This window comes from Haemorhous mexicanus, chromosome 2 (assembly GCF_027477595.1).
Source record: "Haemorhous mexicanus isolate bHaeMex1 chromosome 2, bHaeMex1.pri, whole genome shotgun sequence".
Taxonomy (NCBI): domain Eukaryota; kingdom Metazoa; phylum Chordata; class Aves; order Passeriformes; family Fringillidae; genus Haemorhous; species Haemorhous mexicanus.
Genome location: NC_082342.1, coordinates 46,084,688 through 46,107,896, shown reverse-complemented (window position 1 = coordinate 46,107,896; position 23,209 = coordinate 46,084,688).

The window sequence follows — 23,209 nt, the reverse complement described above, 5'->3', positions numbered from 1 at the left end:
GATGGCTCAAATCCGTCCTGTTATCAAAATGCCGTAGAATGGCACACCAAAATTTCAATGAAAAACTTGGTGAGCTTGTGGAGAAACTGCTTTTGATTTTAGTGGACTTTGAATTTCAATGGTAAATATATCCAGACGCTAGAAAGATTTTTTAAATTTTTTTCAGTTTGGTTGTCAAAAACAAATTGCATAAAAATTCTTCCTTTTTCCTTTGTATAGAATACTCCCTTGTTTTGACACATTTATTTTCTTCTCAACCATTGATTCCAAAATTATCAGCAAACAGCATGGCTTAACATAAGGAACTAGTATTTGATACACCATGCTCTAGAAACTTTCAGCATCCAACAATACTATTCAAACTGCACTTAAGTTATGCATTGGAAAGATGATATGCTGGACATATGGTAAAGTTTTAACTCAGGTTCTAATGATGAAATATGAGTCTGTATTCCTATATCTAGCTCTTATGCTTGGCTATTTTAAGCCCGTATTACCAAAACAGCTAACTAGGATGGAACAAGGATAATAATTTCTGTAAGAAGAGGGTTTTTAAATATTTTTTTTTTAATTTTAACTCACTTTTAAAAAAACTGATTTCAGAAATTCTAAGAACTGAAGTGCCATTTCTGATTACATACTCTTTTGTTTTTCTTTTTGTTTTCAGCCAGAAAGTATCAGAAAATATGGAGATCAAATGTTTTAATTTTCTCTCAACTTCACAGGTATTTGGAAACTTTTATTCCAATTTGTAAACACTTTTGTAACCTAGTGTCATGGTTTAAGTCCAGCTAGATGCTAAGTACCATGCAGCTCCTTGCTCACTCCCCTCTTCACAGTAGGATGGTGAGAAGAATCTGGGGAAAAAAAAGAAAAGGTGAATCTAATGAATTGAAATAAGAACAGTTTAGCAATTGAAATAAAATATAAGAATAATGATGGTATGTTTATGATGATGATGAAAAGAGAGACAACAAAAAGACAGGGGGAGGAACAAAACCCAAGAGAGACAAGAGATGCAACAGTGCAGTTGTTCACCCCGCCCTGACTGATGCCCAGCCCGTTCCCAGCAGCGATCGGTGCCTCCCGACCTGCTCCCCCCAGTTCATACACTGAGCAGGGTCTCTGTGCTACGGAATATCCCTCTGGCCAGCTCGGGTCATCTGCCCTGGCCATGCTGTCTCCCTGCTTCTTCTGCCCTCCTCACTGGCAGAGCAGGGGAAACTGAAAATTCCTTACTTAGACTGAGCACTATTTAACAACAACTAAAATATAAGGGTGTTATCAACATTATTCTAGTAATAAATCCCACATCCACAGCCCTGTACCAGGTTCTAGAAAGAAAATTTACTTTAACACAGACAAAACCAGAACACCTAGAAATTCCATTTTTCTGACAAGCATTTTTCCTGAGTAGTTACAAAGTTACACTACTTATCTTTTTAGTGTACAGACAAGCTCAGAAAACTTGAAGAATTTGCCATAGTTATACAATTCTTGGAAGTAAAGAGCCACTGAAAAATTAATAGCACTGCTTGCCTCAATCCATTTTAGACTTTTTAGGAATATGTTTCAAAGGTAATGAGTGGACTTAACACCTTTTGACTTCAAAAATTGACAGCAGATTGTTTGTCTTAGGAAAATCAGATTTAGTACAGTTTTGTTTAAATCTGAGTTGAGGAGATCTATTATAGTCAGGCAGATTTGAAATGGTTTGGTCTTCATTTGTAGCAAAGCAGCAAATACTGTTAACAATGTAGTACATCATGACAAGTAAATTGAAGGTGAAGTAAAGCAAGAAAAAGCTCAATCTATATTGAATGCAGGCTTCAAGTCTACCTGAAGGTCATACAGAGAGAAGATGAAAAAAGGCACAGCACAGACATATAATGCTGCCTTTACTCTTTCTGTTTCTATTCTGATAGTCTGGGGATAAAGCCGTGCAGATATGTCAGGATGAATGATTTTTGGATTTTGATTTCAAGAAAGTGCCCTTGTGGGAGTCTGCACAAGAGTGAATTAATGGAAGGAGCTGCTTGAAGAGGCTAAGGCATTCTATGTAAGAATTTTGTAGTTACAGTTTAAGGGTCAGTTATGACATTCCTCAGTCAAAACCTCAGTACATGTGTACAGCCTACATTTTAATTCCATTGGAAGAATTTGCAGATTACTGCAAAGTTATTTATCACCTAATCAGCATTTTCAAAATAATTTACTTGTATTTCAAATCTTGTGTTTTCTCAAATGAACCACTTAATGTACTAGGCCTTGGTGTTGAAGCTCAAAGGACATTTGATTTCAATATATATGGTTATGATGTACTGAAACAGTATGATAATATTTCAAAGAATTTATGTACCTTCCAGAGCCAAGAAAATATTTTTATATGCAAGTGCTTTACACAGAGATATAGGGCATCCCTTTAAATCACATATACTTTCTTTTAGCTTATTTACCATAAAGATGCAAACAATCTTCCTCTTTTTTTTTTCCCCTTAAGAAATATTAGTCTAGTATTCTCATACCTGCTCATAAATCTGGTAGTGAAAATATTGTTTCCAGAGATATCCTGGGTTGTTTCCCTCTCACCCAGCTTCATGTGTTCTGCAGTTTGTATGTGTACACACTAGCTAGTAACCCAATGCTCTCTTCAAGGTCAATAGAGAGCAATACGTAGTGATTCATCTGACCTATTTTAATCATCTATTTTAGGATGAGATGACTCATGCTTTGAAAGTGCCAATTTTACTCCACTCACTGTGAAAAAGTCTTGACAACTAGCTAACATGAAAATATCTGTACTGCTGATGTCTATATTTGTGATTTCACAAATGCCATTCTATGTGCTATCTTCAGAACTCTCTGATTTTCCTATCCTTTATTTATAAAAATTCTAGTCATCCAATCAGTGAGCCAAAATAGAATTGTATAGCACTGCTGAATATGCATATACCATAAGTATCAACTAGTTAGTAGCATATTTTAAACAATCTCCATGAAAGAAACTCACATCATTGACTGAATTCAGAAAGTCATTTTTTTCAGAGTGAAAGAGCTCCAGAAACAATTCTTCTGTTGCTGGGCTAACAGAAATGTAACTCAGGAGAAAATATTTTGGTAAAGAATATAAGTGGTGCTAATATAACTAAAAAGGTACACCCCTCTCTTTCATATGATTGGATGCAGTTGTTCTTGTAAAAGTATTGGAAAAGCAGTATGCACACAACTTTGACTGTTTTGATAAGGGTGAGAGGTTTTTTACCTTCTTAATTCCATCTTAAAAGTGAAAAGAGGGTTTTGTATGCAGCCCATCCTGAACGTAGTTCATGTTTAATGTGTGATGGGAACAAAAGTTGTTTGACAATTTGTAAAAAAGGCAGTCGTTATACATGATGACAATTGGGTATATACAGTAAAAGTGGAACCCTGCAGACGAATTGACCTTTTTCAGTACCTTCCTTCCTGCATGTAATGAATGTGACATTTAGTATAATGACATCACTTATCTTTTTGGACATTACTAGAGAGATGAATTTTCATCATGAATGTGGGAAACTAGTGAAAAGATTTCTAAAGACAACATCTTACTCCATGCATTAAAATCATATGTCACTGCCTCAGATATTGTATAAACAAACCTACCTCTCATAATCTATCCTAGCCTTGCTGTATTTGGCAATTTATCCTTATTCTCTAAAAACCCCCTTATTTTGATGAGTAAAGATGCTAATCCCTAAACATTAAAAATCAGTAAGAGCTGAACCTTACTTTTGTATTTTTTGAAGCATAGTGCCAACATTTAGCAGTGTTAAACTCTACTGAAACGTGCATAAGCATATGAGTTGAGAGTTTACAAAAGCAATCATTGTTTCAGGCTTCACTGTAAGTGTAACCAACCAGCTAACTGTAAATTAATGACAGCTGCCAATTTTGCAGGGTTTTAGAAGTGTGATATAACATTATAACATATAGCAATTAATTTTAGAAACAAGCAGATTTTCTCCTGTGCTAGCTTTATTGGTCATTTTACAGTAATAATAGGTTAATTACATGGCTGGTTAAGGAAAGGCAAAGTTATTAATATCTCAGTATAAATGAATTGTGTTTTTACAGAAGGTATCAACATCAAAAACCAAGCCAAGCAATGATAGGATATGGATGAAAGTGATCTGGCCCTTCAGCCTTTGTCTTGACCAGCGTAGATACTGCCAAGTTTTCTGTCTTAAAAATTATAGCTTTCTATACTGCTCCTCTGGAATCACTGTTTATAGGAGCTGCCTTGCAATTTCAGCCTTTGATCGTCTTAATTGGAGGAGTTAAATACTTTGCTAAATTTCCTGTCATTTTGGCAAAAGCTGAAGAAAGTGTTATCAAGTGTACCTTCAGCTTGCTGTAGGATGGAGTTGGGTTTGATTTTTCATGTGTTGGTCTGCTACAGGATTTGTAATTTAATTCTTTGCTTTCATGGTACGCAAAGGGATTTTCAGCACCTTAGAGGCACAGTGACCTCCTTGAATTGTTCTCAGAAACTGTGTCTGTGAAACTGCTAACAATTATTTACTTGTCCGTTATGAACTTTTACTCCTGGCTCCATTTTGCAAAGAGTTGGGAAACCCAGGAAATGCTGAACATGTCCAAGGTCTATAAAAATCAGTGGTGCTAGAGGTCACTCATTGGATTATGATATCACGTAAAATGAGATATTTAGTGAGCTATGGTCCTTCCATTTAAATCAGATACACTTGAAACTCACACATGAAACTTGATAACCTCTGCCCTTTTTAAATAGCTTTGGGTATACATAGATAGAGCACAAGAGCATTATATATAAAATAAATGTGATGTATTATTTATCTTGATTTGCAGCATGTAAACATTAAATCCTATATTCTGTTATTCTTCTTATTGAGTAGCAGCTTAATTGAATTCAGTAAGCAAAAGACACAAGAAATTGAAGAATGGCCAAGCTGCACTGTTAAGTGCTTTGTAACGATGAATTAAAGAATTACACATCTCAAAAGCACTGTTACTTAAGAAGAAATGCAAATATGTCCAAGAAGTTATTTAATATCTAATTTATGATGTTTTTCTCAGCTTTAATTGCATTCTAATTTTCTAATTAATTTTAGAGGGAGTACTCAGGGGCATACCTATTTATCTGCCAATTTTAAGATGTATAACTTGTCCTTGAGTAACCAGCATAGAATCTTTAAAAAAACCCTGAGCAGAGTTATAAATAATAACATGTTTTAACAAAACCAAAAAATTATTTTTTAGTCACATAAAGATGTGCTTTTTTTTTTTTTTTTTTTGAGATTAGGTTTTCTGAAACATTAACAATAGTAAGCATCTTTAAAAGTAAGCATTCAATGTTCACTGACATTGAATCTGTCAAAATGAAAGTTTTCAAGCTGAGGAATGTCTTGCATATTTGTTTCGAGAAATGCGTTAAAATGAATTTGGAATGAAAAACATGTGATATGGAAAGAATTCAACCATTTAGCAGAAGTGTTAATTTTGAAAGTTGTTCAAAGTTAGAGGCAGTAGAGAATAGTTACTCCCATTTGAGAAGAAAAGAGTTGAAGAATGAGTTCATTCAAGTAGTGCACACTGAAAAATATATGGACACATAAATAAACAGAAATACACATATATGCATGATTCTGTTTATTTCAGATGCAGTTAACTTTATTAATGATTATGTGGTTATTTAGGAACAGAGAATTTCAGTCATTTCTCCAAGATGAAAATGTAAATTATAAAGTTTTGTTCAAAAAATATGTATGCAACTTTTACGACTGTGGATAGTTTTTAAGATTAGATGTAATGTCAAATCTATACAGACATACTTTGATCATATCAGTTTCTTTTCTGAAATTCTCAAACATTCTAAAGGTATAAATTCTTAAAAGAATTTTTTTTTTTCCTTCTACTAAATTATCTTTTATTAAAGTCTAAAATTCATCTAGTCATATGATGATCTCTACACATGAACTAGTCATCTTCATTGGAAAAGAAATATACAATTACCCTTTGCCATTTCTTAACATTGATCATTAAAAAACATATTTCTATGATCAGAAATGTGTCTTTGCATTTACACTTTTATGACAAAAACTTCACATTTCCTCAATAACTTTACTCATGTATAGATTTAACCATTGCATGCTTATGAACATTTACAGTATGGGTTCCATGTATTTGTTTAAATATTCAAATAATTTATACCACTTAATTATCTTGAAATAATTTTTCATTGCAAAAAACAAGAAAATATTTTAATATTTTTCAGAGCTGCGTTTAAAAAGAATGAAAGCTATCCTGGAAATAAAATATGGATTTTTCCCCAGAAATAATGATCCCTGAGAAGAATCCCAAAGAATCCTAGTCAAATGACATTTCAAGAAAACTTACATGCAGCTGATTGTCTTGCCTTAAACTGAAGCTTCAGGACAGAGAGCCCAAAACTTTATGAAATTATGATAATTTTGGTTTAATGACACTATTTCACACTCTTGTCTAAAAAAAAGAGATTAAAAACACTTCAGATGACTTTTGTCTAATTCTCTCTTTCATTTTTTGAGTGCTCATATTTAAGTAATTAAGAAATCTCAAAGTTTTCTAAAAATCTTCAGTATTTTAGAGCAACAGACTGTACTTAAATGATTTTCTGGGTTTTTTTTTTCCTCATGGCTATTTAAAAATGCATGGGAATTTTTATTGTCTAACATCATCTACCACTATTACGATACTAAATAGATACTGTACCACACGTATGAGAGGTTTTCTGGCCTCTAGATCAAGCTTGTTTCTTTCTTTGCTATTAAAAAAATTAACCAAAAAAAATTTACTAGCTTTAGTCTTCTCTCAAACAGTAATTTTAATCTTTATATGCTTCCCTAAGGAAAAAAAAAATCATAATTCTTGAGAACTTCCTGCATTGATTTTCTATTAAGAAAGTAACAAAATCAGCAAAATACTATGGAAAAAATTGGTGGGCTAGAAATATTACAATATTAGCCAAATATAGCAAAATATTAAGCAATCAAGTCACTCAGACTTATTTGTTGGATGGATTTCATTAATAAGTATGGCACAAGTAAAACAAAGCTATCACATTGTTCAGCCTAACCATAAAATTATATGGGCTTTGTGTTCCACAGCTTATAAAACAGTATTCTCAAATGTAGTCTAATCTTATGAGACTCAGTTTTTTTCACATTTTCATAACTGCCATAGAACATCTGCAGCAGCAACATGTATGTGTTCCTAGGATTGGCTTTTTTATCTATTTTTAATAGCTGGTTTGTTTAGGGTCTGGCTCTGCTTCTGTGGCTTTTTGATGAAAAGCAGAAAGATAAGACCCAGCATGATAAAGTTATAATTTCTGTTGCTTAAAAGAAGCAAGTCCTTGCTTAAACACTTTTGGAAAGAAGTGACTCCTCCTGCTTTTTACATCCTTACATCTGGTAGTTTGACCCCAACTCCATACCCTGGAGCACCATCCCAAAGAATCAGAGCATGTAAAGCTCTCACAGTTTTTTCTTCACCCTGTACCATCTTTTGAAGAGTACATGATGTAGAATATCAAAGTTTAAGACAACAGCCAAGTTGCTTTTGGGGTCTGCATTGTTCCTTCTTTTCCCCTTTATTTTTGTATGTCAAATTAGTACAGAAGTGCCCTGGACTACAGATTTTATATTGATTTTATATTTCATTCTCTTACTTTAAAATAAAAATCCAGATTAATGAATTCTACAGACTGGAAGAGCAGTTTGAAGAAAGCTTAATTTTTTTTCCTTAAAGAAACGTGAAAGCTTCATTTTCAGTGATTGGAAGGTGCATTAGTATCTGCTAAAAAACTGTGAGTTAAACTCAGAAAAAGTTTACAAATCTGCAAAGCAGCAGAACAAACAAAATTGCAAATGCACAATTTCAGAAATAAGGAAAGTGGAGAAAGAATGAAGGAGGTTATTGCAAAGCAGAACACGCTGAGACCAGTCAAGAAAAGCACCTGAGCTCTCCCTTAGCACAGAGACCAGCCTAAGCTGGGTAAAAAGAAATCATCATGCAGACCAGATCCACCCAGCAGAGCACAAACACAATTTTGTCATTGCTGCTGTACTTTATGCAGCACCCTCCTCAGAGTGATGGTTTCTTGGATGCTGAGCTGAGGAGAGGAAGTGGCTGCTGCTGTGGTAACCATTTCCCTTAAAGAGGCAGTAAATGCAGTGAACCCTGCACCATTTCTTTTTCCTGCACACATCATCTGTGTGTCAAAGCACTCAGAGTGCCCTGAAAGAGCAGGGCCAACAAAGCTGTAGAATGGCACAAGAACTTGCCAAACTGTTTTCTGAGCACTGGCGATAAAGGGTCAAGCAACCCTTCTGGCACACATTGGTAAGTGGTCAGCTATTCTGGGGAGAAAGTGAATCTGGGGAAAAAAATGAGGATTTTTTTTTTCACTTTTGTTGGATAATGTTATCCAAGAAAAATTGTCAATTATTTTTACTGTACTTTTTTCTCAGAGCAAGTATTGGACCACACAGGCAGTATTTTCTCTGTGTTTGCTGGTGTTCAAAGAGCCAAAACATTCTCACTGGCACACATTCCTTAGAAACAGGTCGCAACAACAACAACAACAAAAATGTCCTTTATTTAAAGGTACCATCTTATTCTCACAGCAATGTGTTGGCTCCTGGCTCCTCTATTGGAATAGGGGTCTCTTGGAGAGTGGCATGTCTAACAACAGTGAAGACAAAATGTTAAATCTAACTCTCACAGCTGGCCCTTACACCTTACTTGGGCCCAAATAAGTAAGTGATGCTAGCTTCACATCCACGTTTCCAAGAATCAGACAAATATTACAGATAGGTTTTGCTCCTCACCACCTAAGATGTTATATTGTGACCTTGTTTCTTAAAGGTGGTGTCCTTTTACTTGCACTTTTCCTTCACCATAAGAAGAAATCAGGGGATGAAAAGGGGGAGAGGGATGCCCAGAGGTGAAGCTAAGAATCTGTGTCTCCTACTTTTCAGGCTCTGACAGCATATATGTCAAATTTCTGACAGTTGGGACCATTTCAGTTCTGCACATCAACAAAAGACATAAATACTCAAACTGCTTCTCCCAGTGTGATGGTGGAGGTAAAAAGTCAGAAGTGATGAAGAACATGGGCATATATATAATTGCCTTGACAAAAGGTAGCATAAACAGAGTGGATTAGAGGGGAAATACAAATTATAACAAAATTATGAACCTTTTCCCAATGGATGTAGGAAGCCCAGCAGCTGGATACTCTTAGCATTTAATTATTTCCAAAGCTTTGCAAATGGATTTGGTGCATCATGTTTACTCTTCAGCATCCTGGCCAAAGGAAACCTCGACTGCAGCACAGTTGTGGTGTATTTAGCACAATTTATCATCTCTGTTTCTACAGACGTTTCTGTTCACACTCTGGGTGCTGCAGCAACTAGTATTACAGAGTTAAAGGAAAATCTTGTCATGGAACAATGAACCCATGCGACCTTGTGTTCTGGGACTGACATAGATTTAAGGACCACCGGAACTGACAAGATCTAGGTGTATTGTTGAAAAGGAAAGCTTTTTGATGAAATTTCTATTTTCTGTAAATGCTATGCAGATGACATTCCATTATTTCATAAAAGTTTTGCCATGTGGTACATCAGTCAGGAATGCAACATTTGTTCTAAATGCTGGCAGTACCCATTACTCTTCTCTAGGAAAACTCCACTTGGCTGAAAAAACCTCTTTATCCAGTTTAATTAAAGGTTTACTCTGGCAATCTTAGGTAGTTAAAATGCTTTGCTAATTGCTACTTGAACAAAATGAACCATTTACAAATTATCATTCTTGAAAGAAGCAAGGAAATGGTAACTCTCTGCTCAAATTTTCTTCTGGGTAAATGCTTAGTTGATATTTGAAAATCATTGAACTGAGTATTTGTAAGTAAACATAAGAGTGGTTAGAGACTTCAAAGACTAAATCTCAAGAAGATTTAATGTGAGAAAATATTATTAAAGTAAAATTAGTATCACCTAACTTCAGTCATGGTAATGTTCTGCGTATAGTAAGATAGTCTGTTTTTTCTGTAATCAATGGCAATGGACAGGCAAGTCCTAAGACTATTAGTCTTGACTGCATTAGACACTTTACATTGGGAAGTGCTTCTCTGACAACTGACTCCAAAGGGAGTCCAGATAATGAACTTAGACTTGATGCCCAACTCTTATAAAGCTAAATGAAATTAATCCCATTCTTCATTTCCAGATAATAATAGATGCAATCATTACATTAGCTCAATTTCCACAAACACTCACAGTTCATTACAAGACTAACACATAAGTATGATATTATTAACATAATTATTCTGGATAAAACACAGCTATGCACTTAAAAAAAAAATGGGAGCAGCTTATTTTATCATCCTTTTTTTTTTTTCTTTTTTAATTGCAGTCCTTGATGTACTTAACTATTTCTCATTCCAACATGAGAATATTATGTATTAGATCTTCTCTGCTTGAAAATACTATTTTTTTCCCAGCTTTTCATTATCCCTTTCATCTCCATTTGTTCTCCTACCAATAAAATTGTTTTGCTTATTTCCTTAAGAGCAAGGATACTGCTTTCCATCACCCACTGTATGTCCCGAAATTGCATTCTGCTCTCTTGGTGTGTATTCACACTGCTGCTTTTTTGGCTATCATTCTCAGTAAAACATCATCAAAACCCCTTCGCGTGAAATCCTACTTTGCTCTGGAGGTCACTAGAAAATTTTCACTTGAAAAGTTTTCAATGGGACAATATGTACTTCTGTTTGCGAAGAGACCCACATGAAAAATTTAGCCTTCTACAAATCACTCAACCAAAAATCTGAACTTCTCTCTTTAGAATGCTGAAGAGATGCTAGCCAGAGAGCACAAAACCCATTTGTCAGGGCTTAACCCAAATAGGAAAAGAACAGGCATTCACCTAAGTACTCTGGTAATGAGCATCTTGGTGATATAAGTAGAAAAATGTAAGTTATTACATGAGTAGTATTTACTTTGTTTCTTAACAAGTCTAAGTCCATGTAAGAGCAGTTTTTTTCACATATTTCAGGTTTCGCTCCGAACATCTTTTGTTACATACTGCATTAACTGTAAAAGCAACATTTATCTAGAGTAACATGGGAACTGAATGCTCCAAAAACACCCACCTAATACACTCCAAATCTAACGATGACTGCCTCTCTTCTTCATTCCTTCATCATTGCCTTGACCATAGAATTTGCTGAGCTTAGATTGTTCTTGTTTGTAAAGGTGCAGATGTTGAGCTTTTGCATGAAAAGGCTATGGTTAGCCTGTTTGCACCTCAGGTTTCACCTTTAAAAAATGAAGACTCTTAAGGCTTTTCCACTTCGCAGTAAATCACTTTTGCAAAGCTAAATTACTTAAAAACTGCAAAATATGCTGAGATCCTGCTGTAAAGAAGTTATTATATGGAAGCTGCAAAATGATACTATAATGCTTACAAATGCAGAGAATCAGCAGTTTGGGTGACAGGTCATTTGCAAACAGAATGTAAGAGAGAACAAGGTCTCCAGGGAGTAATTTAGTTCATTGTCTGAAGATTTATACCTGCTGGTGTTGCCAGCTGAATAGGTTTGTTCCATACAAAAATACGAGTTGAACTATTATATAGCTTTTTAAAATTCCTTCAAGTCTTTATTTCAGAGAGAGATGTTATCTGGTTATTGCACATGCTGCTATAGAAGGATGGGGTGGTGCATTTGAAATATACCAGTTTAGGGCAACGGAATCCTTATTGTAGAAAATTTTTGAGACAGGCACTTAATTGTGGAATCATTATTAGTGCTTGTTAAAATAATATTCTTTTGTTTTGTGTGAACCATAGGATTAGGAACTGGATGTCATGTTAGGGCTTCTGCAGAAGATAATAATCAGACCAACAGAAAATCTTGAAGGGATGCCTCATAATTTATTCTGTCTCTGAAAGCGAACATTCTTATATGTATTGACAGGTTTTCATGACTGTTGTAATGGTTCTGAAACAACTTTTCAGATTATCTTAATTACCTAATAATAAAATATTTTAATAGGATTTTTTTTCTTCCTGCCATGAAGTATTTTTTCTTCTGCTCTTGGTAAAAATGTAAAACTGAAAAGAAGTCTTGTCTGGTTTTTTGTACATTTCAGTGTTTAACATTGTATGAAAAATGCTGTTCAATGTAATTGTGCAGAAAATGTGTCTTCCTATTAACTTCCTATGAACTCTGTAAAAACGCCTGCCTTATTTTTGCACAGCTGAGTTTTATATTAAACAACCTGATTTTATCATAAAGAGGTGTCCTGGTTTAGGGCAAAATTGGGAGAGAATCCCCAAAAAGGGGCAAACCCACACTGCCCCTCCCCGCAACCGGTTCGGGAAGAATTCCTCGGAGAGAAGTGGAAAGAACCTGTTTATTTAGCAGGCACAGCACCCCCAGACCACACACAATGAACAATACTGGATGACACCACTCTTTCACCGCTCTGAAAAAGATGACAAATTCAGAAAGTCTCTCCTGGGGCTGGTCGCTCTGTTATCAGTCCCTCTGGCACGGGGGCAGCTGCTGCAGCCACAGGGTGCAAACTCTCTCTCGGTGTTTCCCAGGTCCCAGTCCAGAGCAGGTTCCAGTAGGTCCAAACAGGAAAGGGGAAACAGTCCAGGGAGGAATTTGGACTGTTTAACTAAATTAACTAATGAGAAGAGGGAAAAAAGCAAGAGCAAGCAGAAGCAAAGCAGAAGCAGAGCAGAAGCAAGAACAAAGCGAAAAGCAGGGCAAAAAGCAAAACCAGCACTATGAACTGTCTGTATGTCCTGCCGGCCATGGGGAGTGGCTGATAAGAGGCCCAAAACAAATCTTTCACTCTGCAGAGGCAGTCTTGAAGGCACAGAACATAATATCCAGCATAAATAACACACACGAATGGGATACCAGCATCCTAACGTCACCCTAGGACAAGAGGATATGTGGAACTAAACTTCTCACTAATTCTCACCCTGTCACTACTCTCAGGAGAGATGCGGCTGCCACTCTGAAGCAGAAATGCTGCATGACAATCCCCAGAACAGCATTCAAAAAATTATGTAAAAAGTAAAAGAAATACTTTTCCCATTGCTTCGCAGAGTTCTTTCTCTGTTCTGTCAGTGGCAAGTCTCTTTTCCACTTTCTCTCACACCTTTTACCAGTTTGGTTGAAGAGTTCTCTTTGATTGAAAAGAGATTATGTAAAGGGAGTAACAAAGAATAAGAAATTGAAAAAGCACACTGTAGCAGCAGCTCTCAGGCCACCGAAACAGACAACTTTCTCAGGCATTGTTCCAGGAAAGGTTGTGAGAAGATCAGAGAAAATAATGAGAAACAATTCGTATCTTAACTTGCTGCACCTAGTTTGGTGAACATGTGGAATATGTCATGAAGATTTGTTTACCAAAGGGTGGTTTCTTAATTAGCCAATAGTGATGGTGTTTTAAGTAAAGGACCAATCAAGTCCACCTGTAGTGAAGTAGGGTACATAAAAAGCAATGGGTTTCTTAATACAAATAATGATCAATCTTCTGTAAATACATGGAGTCTTACATGTAACATACATATAACTTTTTGCCCAGTCCTGGCTCATTGTAAAATAAACAGAATATAAAGATTGGATCAGATTAGAATTCATAGATTAAATGACTGCACAGAAGAAAATAAATTGTAATCTAGTTCTAATTTCTAATTCTATGGCAGGAAAGTGAAATATTTTATGATCATTCATTATCATTGAAATACTAAAGGACAGCACTAGAAGCTTAGAATACTGTTGAGAAGAAAACTTCCGAATCAAAAATACAGCTGGCTCTTTTTTTGGACATTTTTCTTTTTTTTTTTTTTTTTAAACTAGCCCATACAAAAGTGCCTGCAATATATTAGAAAACATATGTCCAGGAATCTTCTAGTGATGAGGAAAATCGCAATAAAAATATTTCTATCAGTATCAATTGATAGGAAATATAAACACAAGTGTAGTAAATAGCAAGAGGATGAGCACTCTACAAATGGCTGACACCTACAGGAGCCTGCCACATGCCTGCTTCAGTTCTTCAGGACAAGCAGGATCAGAGATGGTGAGTACATCCTGATGACTCACAGAGGCAGGATCGTTGGCTCCTGGTACATCCCTGACCCTCATCCACAACCAATACCCTCCTAAAAAAAACCCTGCAAGTGGAGGGATAGATTGGAAAACTGGTGCTGCTTGTCATTGCAGGCCATCCTGTACAGCCTCCATGGATACTTGCCAGAATAATTACATGCGTTCTTGTGTGTGCTAAAATGTGAGTATTAGGGGCTGAATCTGTGGTGTTATTAAATAAATTAGCATTTCCATTCTGTGAGACCATTCTGTGCACCTGAGATACTGCACTGACCTTCATCAATGCCACCAATATAAGGATGAAGAAGCACACACACTGTACTGTGCCATTTTCCCACAAGCAGCTGGAGGCTTCCTGCAGTTGTGGACAAGGGAAGCTCACTATCACCTGCCTCATCTGTCTAAAGCTGACCTGGAAATTAAATTTTCTGATTTGTGAGCAATTGGCTGGTTCTTTGGTTTCGTGTGGTCTTATGGGAGAGATACCCTGGGAATTTTCCTTATTGTCCTCATTATATTGAAGATTTTTATGTATATTTACAGGTAAAAATAAAGATATCTGTAGATATTAATATATATAAATGCATGTGTGTATATATGTATGCATATCCTGTCTTCCTTATGGGGAGGAAATGGAGAGTCATTTAGAGGCTGATCTCAGACCTTCTGGTGTGAAACTTTCAAATCCCAAAATCCAGGCAATTTCAGAGTAGTATGAAAACATGAGGCGTGAGCCAACAGCCATGGATCAGTCAGATTAGGCAGGAGACAGAGTTCAACCTGTGGCACATTGGCTCCATGCAGACCTCAAGATGCAGCCATTTGCTTTGAAGAGTGCAGCTGGGATGTTCTGCACCCAATCTAAGAATTTTCACCATTGAAGGAAAGCATATCACTTTTTTTTCCTATTTTCTCCTACAAAATATCCATTAGCCGTTGAATTCTCTATGGATTCACATAAAGACAACTATTTTTCCTATTAATTATTTTTTGATTGAAATATTTTTATATTTTGCATCAAACCCAGAAAAGACTTTACTCAAGAGTTTTCCAATACTTCATTATAAGGATTTTATTTAAAAATCCTCCAATTCTCAGAAATCTATAAATATAAATCAATGACAATATGACAATACTGCTATCTTAATTATATCTTGGTTCTGTCTCCAAATCATGTTAGAATTTCAGCTTAGCCAAGTATATAAGCAAGTTTCAATGATTCAGACATATCTCCACATTAGAATACGACATGAGAACAGTCATAGGAATCTTAATTCCTTTCTAGTGGAATCTAGGGGATTGGTACCTATGTACAATTCTTTTTATTACTTTTTGAGTCAATGAGATTACTAACCAAGTAATATGAAGCAACTAAAGTATAGGAGGAGGCTAATGTCTAAAGGAGACTCAGAGCCCTACATTCATTTGGGATTTAACATCTGTGGTATTCACCTGCGGTGCTATCTGATTCTTCAAGCCCCACCTCTCTGAGAAATGTCAATGCATAGAATGAACTGTGTGATAGTCCTGTTTGACACCTAATATGACACCCTCATAACACTCAAATTGTTGGGAAAAGATACTGGTGCAAGTTAGGAGGGCAATAAAAACTGAAAAGATCTGTCATGAAAAATATCAGTTATGTCGGAGTCCACCACTGGAGGTGTTGAAGTAACTCTAGGACAGGTTCAGTGCAAGGCTCAGAGGATTAGGCTGGTCTATGCTAAATGGAAGGTTGCCTTGCCCCACTGTATCATCCAAGGACAAGAAGAGCGCAAAAGAGTTCTGAGTTCACATTGGAACAAAGTCTTTCCCCAAAGCTGAACTCTAACTCAAATCCCATGGAGTTCATCGTTAAGGTACCCCTCATGTATTGGAATAAAATCCCAATATTGCTGGGTGCAACGTGCCTGGGCTTGTCTAGCCCTAGTGCTCTGGACCAAAGGCGGCAGCTGTGGTGTTTCACCTCAGAGACACCTTTGGCTGGCTGGAAGTTGCAGTCAGGCACTCGGAATGAATCCAAGCATGGTAGAAACTCAGTTTACCTCTAATGGAAAAGGTTCAGGCGACAGTGAAGAGGAAAGGGAGAGGATTCTGCCAGAGGGTTGAATCCAGAGTTTTATTCCAGGGTCACAGAGCTCTGAATCTTGGTAACAGCTGCAACAGAATCCCGACCTCATGCTCTCTGTGTCTTTTAAACCCACAGGGAGGGGGGAGGGGAAGGATAGGTGAGCCACCAACCAGGTGGGAGGGGGAGGGTCTCAGGGGCAATGACACCTGGACAGGCCAATGACCCCAGGTCTGAGAAGCATCTTTTGAACTTCTGCCAATCACACGATGCCCTTGCTGGTATGTGGAGCTTGGCGGACATCACTTCAGAAAGGGGGCAAGGGGGAAGGGAAGGAAGAGGTTGGCACACCTGAGGGAGGAACTGGGACAGGATATTGCTTCACGCCGCAACACTCAGGCATGATGATTTACTGCCCTGTGATGCATAAGGTACCAAAAGAACTCATATTTGACTCGACTCAATTACCTCTTAAATCCCATTAAATCAGGTTGCCTAATCACATAAAAAATGCCTCATCACTCAGTTTTAATTATCCTGTATGGTCTGCAAAATCGATGTCAAGTATTTCATTGGTACCAAGTTTGGATTTTACAGTTCTTGTATGACATCTGAGCATATTTTTCTTTACTGCTGATCAGTGTTCATGTATCTTACTATTGTACTAAATGCCTCAACAGATCTGTAGGTTTTCTTCACAGGCCATTGATAATTAAATGATTAATTCTGAAGATGATTTTCTTTTACAAAACATTTCAGTGGACTTCATCTTGTATGACCTAGCATAGAACAGATGCTCATTTCTGTGGGTTGTGCTACTGAACTTAAATTTATTGCATTATGCATCTGTTAGAAGTATTGGTTAACTTGAACAAAATGGACCAAACTGTTGTTGGAGGGGAGAATTACCTAATCTCTTTTTGCTACATATGATGCAAATTTCTCACCTTCTGAAGTCAGCTTCCTGTTTAGCCACTACAGGGAAACTGGTGCTTTTAGGGATCGTGCATTTGACTTGCTTCAGACCCAGATTTATGATCAAATGGTTTTATATCTTACAAGGTAGTTGTTTTGTGGGCTTTTTTTTCTAATTTTAATATGAAGTGAGTCTTGAGTGCAACTCAGCAATAAACATGAGTGAAGTTCAGTGAAATGCAAATCTTCCCAGCAGACTACAAGTGATGTAAAGAACCATATGTCACAGATGCTTATGCCATCTTCAGTTATTCTATCTGTGTTTCTGTTGTTCAGACAAATGCTTTGCCTGTTTTATATTGTACTAGAGGTTGCCCTAATGAAAACCACTGCCTGATGCAAAATTATTTCAGTTAAACAGTACTGAATGTTGAGGGATAGTACTGGCAGCAGGCCTCCAAGTAGACCCTGTGCCACTGATTGTGAGCCTCTGGGATCTGCTGTTCAGCCAGTTCTCAATCCACCTCACTGCCTGCCTACCCTGTTCACACCTCCTGAGTTTATCTGTGGGGATATTCTTGCTCTTTTGGAAGGCTGGCATGATATTTACTTTCTCCCAGTCCTCAGGTATCTCTCCTGGTCACCACATCTTTTCAAAGATGATTGTGAGTGCCCTATTTATGGTATGTACCAACTCACTCAGCATTCATGGATGTATCTTGTCAGAGCCCATGGACTTGCTGATGTTAAGTCTCTGACCCAATATGCCATGGCCAAACAGAAGTCTTCCTTCCCATGTTCTTTACCTCTCTCCTGGGTAAGAGATTCCTGAGGGTTGGCCTTGGTAAAGACCAACGCAACAAAGGCATATTTGAAAATAGCCTCCTAAAGTATCATGTTGCTGTTCCCTGGGAGAAAAAAAATTTGCTTCATGCAAATAAAATGCTTTGAGTCCTGAGCTCCAACTCAAATGTCCCTCGGGATTCACAGAATATTCATGTCACACATCTAGAAATTGGTACCTTATTGCTGACTGTGTTGTCATGGTGATTCCCCTTCTCTATTGATATTATGGCTCTAGAGACCCACAATACCTCATAGTATGTTTCTAAAAGGTCAGCAATGCTCTTGGTAGTATAGAGTCTGGAAACCATGTCTGTCAGTGGTCCTCACTTCAGTCAAAGTTGGTGGAGCAAAGCAGATCTTGTATGGGAAACTGATCATCAGAGCACTTTTCACTATTAATTTTGCAAGGCAGGCACAGTCCGTGCACCTCAATATACGTAGCACTTGAAATACAGACTTCTCTTGCTGAAAACAAAGTTGCAGAAGTTCAGCTGTCCTTTTGCCCTTTTTCCCACTTGACAAAGTCATTTTGGTGAGGTTTTTATACCTTTTTTCTCTCCAGTGTCAGAATGTGAGGGAAATGACCTAATGCTGATAAAATTTCTCCAGCTCTGGTGAATGTACTTAAAGAAAACAAACATAATTAGCCATTTTTACATAATGAGATATTCAGTTTTTTCTCCCTCAGCAGCGTTTGAATAGATCATATTACTGATAAGCTAAATTAGTACCTTTCTATGAAAGCAGACCATCTTAAAATTAGATGATTGCTTTCTCTTAAATGTTTGTGTTTAATTTTTGGTGTGGACTTTCTAATGTCATAGATAAGCCCAGAAACACAGCCCAGTGAAGGGATTTTAAAAGTGTCATTTAGTATGTTTTGAGTCAACCTTATAAAACACATTCTACCAGCAGATATTAATGAATACAGAAAGGAAGGCTGGCATGTAAGCAACAAACTTCTAAGCATTAGACACAGAGGTATTCAAGGAAAGAAACAGCAGTTGCACCCAGTAAATATGCTGCCAGTCTCAGATTTGTTCAGTGTCTGGAAGGTAAAGAGTTTACCATGTCTTTGTGTGTATGTATGGTTGGAAACCAAAACATCAAATTTGTATCACTTTTAGTGATTTGAAGCCTTATGAAGTGAGCAAAGGAGTTGTAATTTCTATACTGGGAGCCTAGAAAGCAATAAATAAAATCCAAGGATTCCTAAGGTAAGGATTCTAGAAAACATCACTAAACCTTAAGAGTGTGAGTAGTGAGATTTAAAAGGCAAGGATTAAAAAAGACCCATATCTGACTGTGTAGTGTCCTTTATCCTTTCTCATGCATGTCACATTGACTCATGAACCCTCTTTTAGACTAAGGCTGAGACTTTTTCTGTGGAACAGGCAGCAGTATCCAGTACTTTTCTTCTTCTCGGGGTGGGGGGGGGGTCTCCTGATTCTCATTTGAACTTCTACATACAGCTGTAACATGAATAAACCAAAGTCATCATCTACTTTGCTGACAGTTGTATTCACTAAAAGTGAGTAAACAATGCAAATTAACCTAAACCTAAATTATTGCTATAGTTTACAGATAATTGTAGGCTGTGATACTGATAATTGTGAAATCCATATGGCTTTTTTGCACTCATTATATTAAATGTTTCTTAATGACTACTCACTTTTCTTTATGTATATGCTTGTCCTCATACATTATGACTGATGCCAATAGTCAGTGAGCCTTCCCATGCTAGCAAGTGAGGAAACACAGATCCAGAGCAGTCTTCAAAGGAAGACAAAGGGCTGATGCAAACCCTGCAATTTCTAAAGGCATTTAACATGTGTGGTTAATTTGCTTAATCTTGTGACAACATTTGTTGAAATGTTTATTTACCTCAGAAGAGCTTTTACAACAGTGACTTAATGAGATATGGATGATGGAAAGCACTAAATCATTCAAATAATTGTTACTACTAGTTCATCCATCAAAGGCTTCTCAACAGAAGGGATGGTGGCCTTTCTATCAAACAGTTCTTTACATCTTTTTAGAACAATGACTGAGTACACAAATTGACATATTCCATATTAGTGACTAAAACCACTTGCATACATTATGAATAGGTAATTTTATTTTCATATCCATATTCATATTGATATTTTAGAAGATTTTTTTGGCAGCTAGAAGATGATCCGAGAACAGTGTAGTGAGAGAGCCTAAAAACCCTGAGGTAAAAGTAAAATGTCAGAAATCTGTTGTATTGGATTCGCTTCATTGCCTTCTCTGGCACTGAACTCAATTCCTTTTGTAATGAAATTTAAATTAAAATTTTCAATATTTAGAAAATTGCTGATAATCCAAATCACATCTCCTATGCAGAAGGAGGGAAATAAATACTCAAAAACTGCAAAAGGAAAAATTAAAAAAACTGGAGTACAAATTTTTAATACAAATTTGTGTTATTAACATCTCCAGCAAAAAGTATATCACCCTGCAAAACAATGAAGTTAAAGCAGCTCTCAAATGAAGGCATCCACATGTTCTGTAGAGTTCCTAATTTCTACAAAAAGAATAGTTTGAATTCTTCCATCAGCCTTGTAGTTGATACTAATTGGTAAAACTCTACCATCATCAAGCAAGAGCAAGTAAACTGTAAATTCATCAAGGCAAGCCGAATCCAACCTAATATTTTTGTGTTGCAGCTAAAATGTGTTATTAAATATTTGAGTGCATTGAAGGGTCTTCAGTTCATTCTCAGCACTTCACAATGTAGTTTATCTTTTGAGGGGAAAGAACATCTTTTATTTTAAGGAATCTATTCCATCCTTCTTACACCACTTGTTCTACAGTTAATCAGCAGACTCTAAAGCACATCTTTGTCCACTGGTTTGTAGATCCTTAGATAGCTGGTAGGCAGGTGTAAAATAGAGTCTTTGCTCATGCTCTTCTCTTTTTCAATGGGATGCTCTCCTCTAGATGCTGCATTTATTTCTATAGATCTGTAGTCCATTTATGCTATTAACAGTGATTTCCTTTAGAACCAACATTTGTGAAAGAGGTCACAAGCTCTCTGAGGCAGATGACAGATATCCTTAGTGTTATTACAGAATATTTCTCTTTTCTGGAAAGCTATATGTTTCTAAGTACTTCAAAAGGACAGAGTTCATTCAAAATAGTGCAGGATCAGACTATATATATATGTAAATATATGGATTTTAGATAAATGCAGCCAGTAACAAGAAGGTATAAACAGACTGGCAATTTTTATATGCCAATAATAAATGCCATAAAATTAGAAATAGGAAATGTCCCTTTTACAGATTAAAGCATGGGATTTTAAGTCAGTTCTTCACAGCAGAAAAATGTTCAACATCATATAGTCAAAGAATTATTTAGATCTAAGACCATGAAGTCCAGCCACTAACCCCGCACTGCCAAGTCACACTAAACCATATACTTTTAAATACCTTAAGGGATGGTGACACAACCACACTCCAGGACAGCCTGCTCCAATTCTTAACAATTCTTTCCATAAAGAAATATTTCCTAACATCCAAACTAAGCCTGCCCAGGTGTAACTTGGTAACTTGAGGCCATTATTTCTTGTCCCTGTCATTTGTTACCTAGCAGAAGAGCCTGACCCCCACCTGGCTGCACCCTCCTGTCAGGCAGTTGCAGAGAGTGATGAGGTCCCCCCTGAGCCTCCTTGTCTCCAGGCTGAACACCCCCCGCTCCCTCAGCTGCTGCTCACAGGACTTGTGCTCCAGACCCTTCCCCAGCTCCGTTGCCCTTCCCTGGACACGCTCCAGCCCCTCAATGTATCTCTTGCAGTGAGGGGCCCAGAACTGAGCACAGGATTGGAGCTGTGGCCTCAGCAGTGCTGAGCACAGGGGGACGGTCACTGCCCTGCTCCTGCTGGCCACACCCTGGCTGGTATAAGCTCAGATGGCTACACAGACACACTGGTGGCTCATATTCAGCCACTGCTGCCTAGCACACCCATTTTGGGACTGGACAATACCCTAGGGCATCTACAGTGTCACAGGACACTTATGCTTATGTAGCTTAAACACTCACCAACCACACTATGAAAAGCTAATGAGACTTTTGGGGTCTTGGGGTGTAATTTCCAGCACTATATGGATGTCTTATTTACAAGGTCACCAGGGCCAAAGTTTAGGGCTTTGAATATCTCCATTTTCAATATACAACAAGAGAAGAAAATGAACTGCTGCTAATGGCATTGGTCAAATCCTAGCATTTTTATTGTTCCGCAATCTTTTTGGGATGTCATTCTTTTCTCACAGTCCCTCTGGATGCAATAATCCACTAGAGATGTCCATAAAGAGACATGCTTTAATCTAAACCTTGACCTTGATTTTAACTTTTTATATTTACTGTGATTTTGGTCTCATCAGGATGAAAAACTGTTTTTAAGAAAAAGAAAACATTCAAAAGTTCTGAAAAGGCATGTAGAAAACATATTACAGTATGGCTGCCAACAAATTGTCCAAAAACCATCTGAAACCACAGTGCTCCTATGAATAACTTCAGTTTAGATAAACCAGCCTTATTTTTTCAGGAACATCTATAAAGCATTTGCATGGACCATTTTAATTCAGTGCCTAAGCAATGTTCTGATGGATATCTGCAGATAATAATTTCTTCCTGTTGCAGGACATTCATGGTTCAGTGATGCTGAATGACCCCATGGCTGAGCAGTCCTAACTGTTGTCCAGTGCAGAGCAATGTCATGAGTTAGAATGAGAGAATCCAGGTGGCTAAATAATTCAAAAAATATGACATTTTAAAGACACTCTTTCCATGCATATGCCTTAGCAGAATAGTTTGGTCATATATATCATGCAGATAATGCATGGTCATTTACAAAGTTTGCACATAGGTCATCTGTAGTTAAGAGATGCTCTTATATTCTGAATCCAGGCCTCCGGGTTTCTAGTGCCTCAGGTAAGGCTGCTCAATGAAATGTGCAATGTGCACTTTTATGTTTGAGTGAAAGAGGCCTAAGTTATTTAATATGTATTGCTGCAGAATGAAGAGAGGCTATGCTGCTGCAGAAAGCAGGAATAGACCTCTTCAAATGGGCTGCTTCTTGCTTTTACTCTTTGTAGTTCTTACATCTATAAAAAATTCACTGATTCAAAAATCTTATTTACAGTGATCAAAATGAG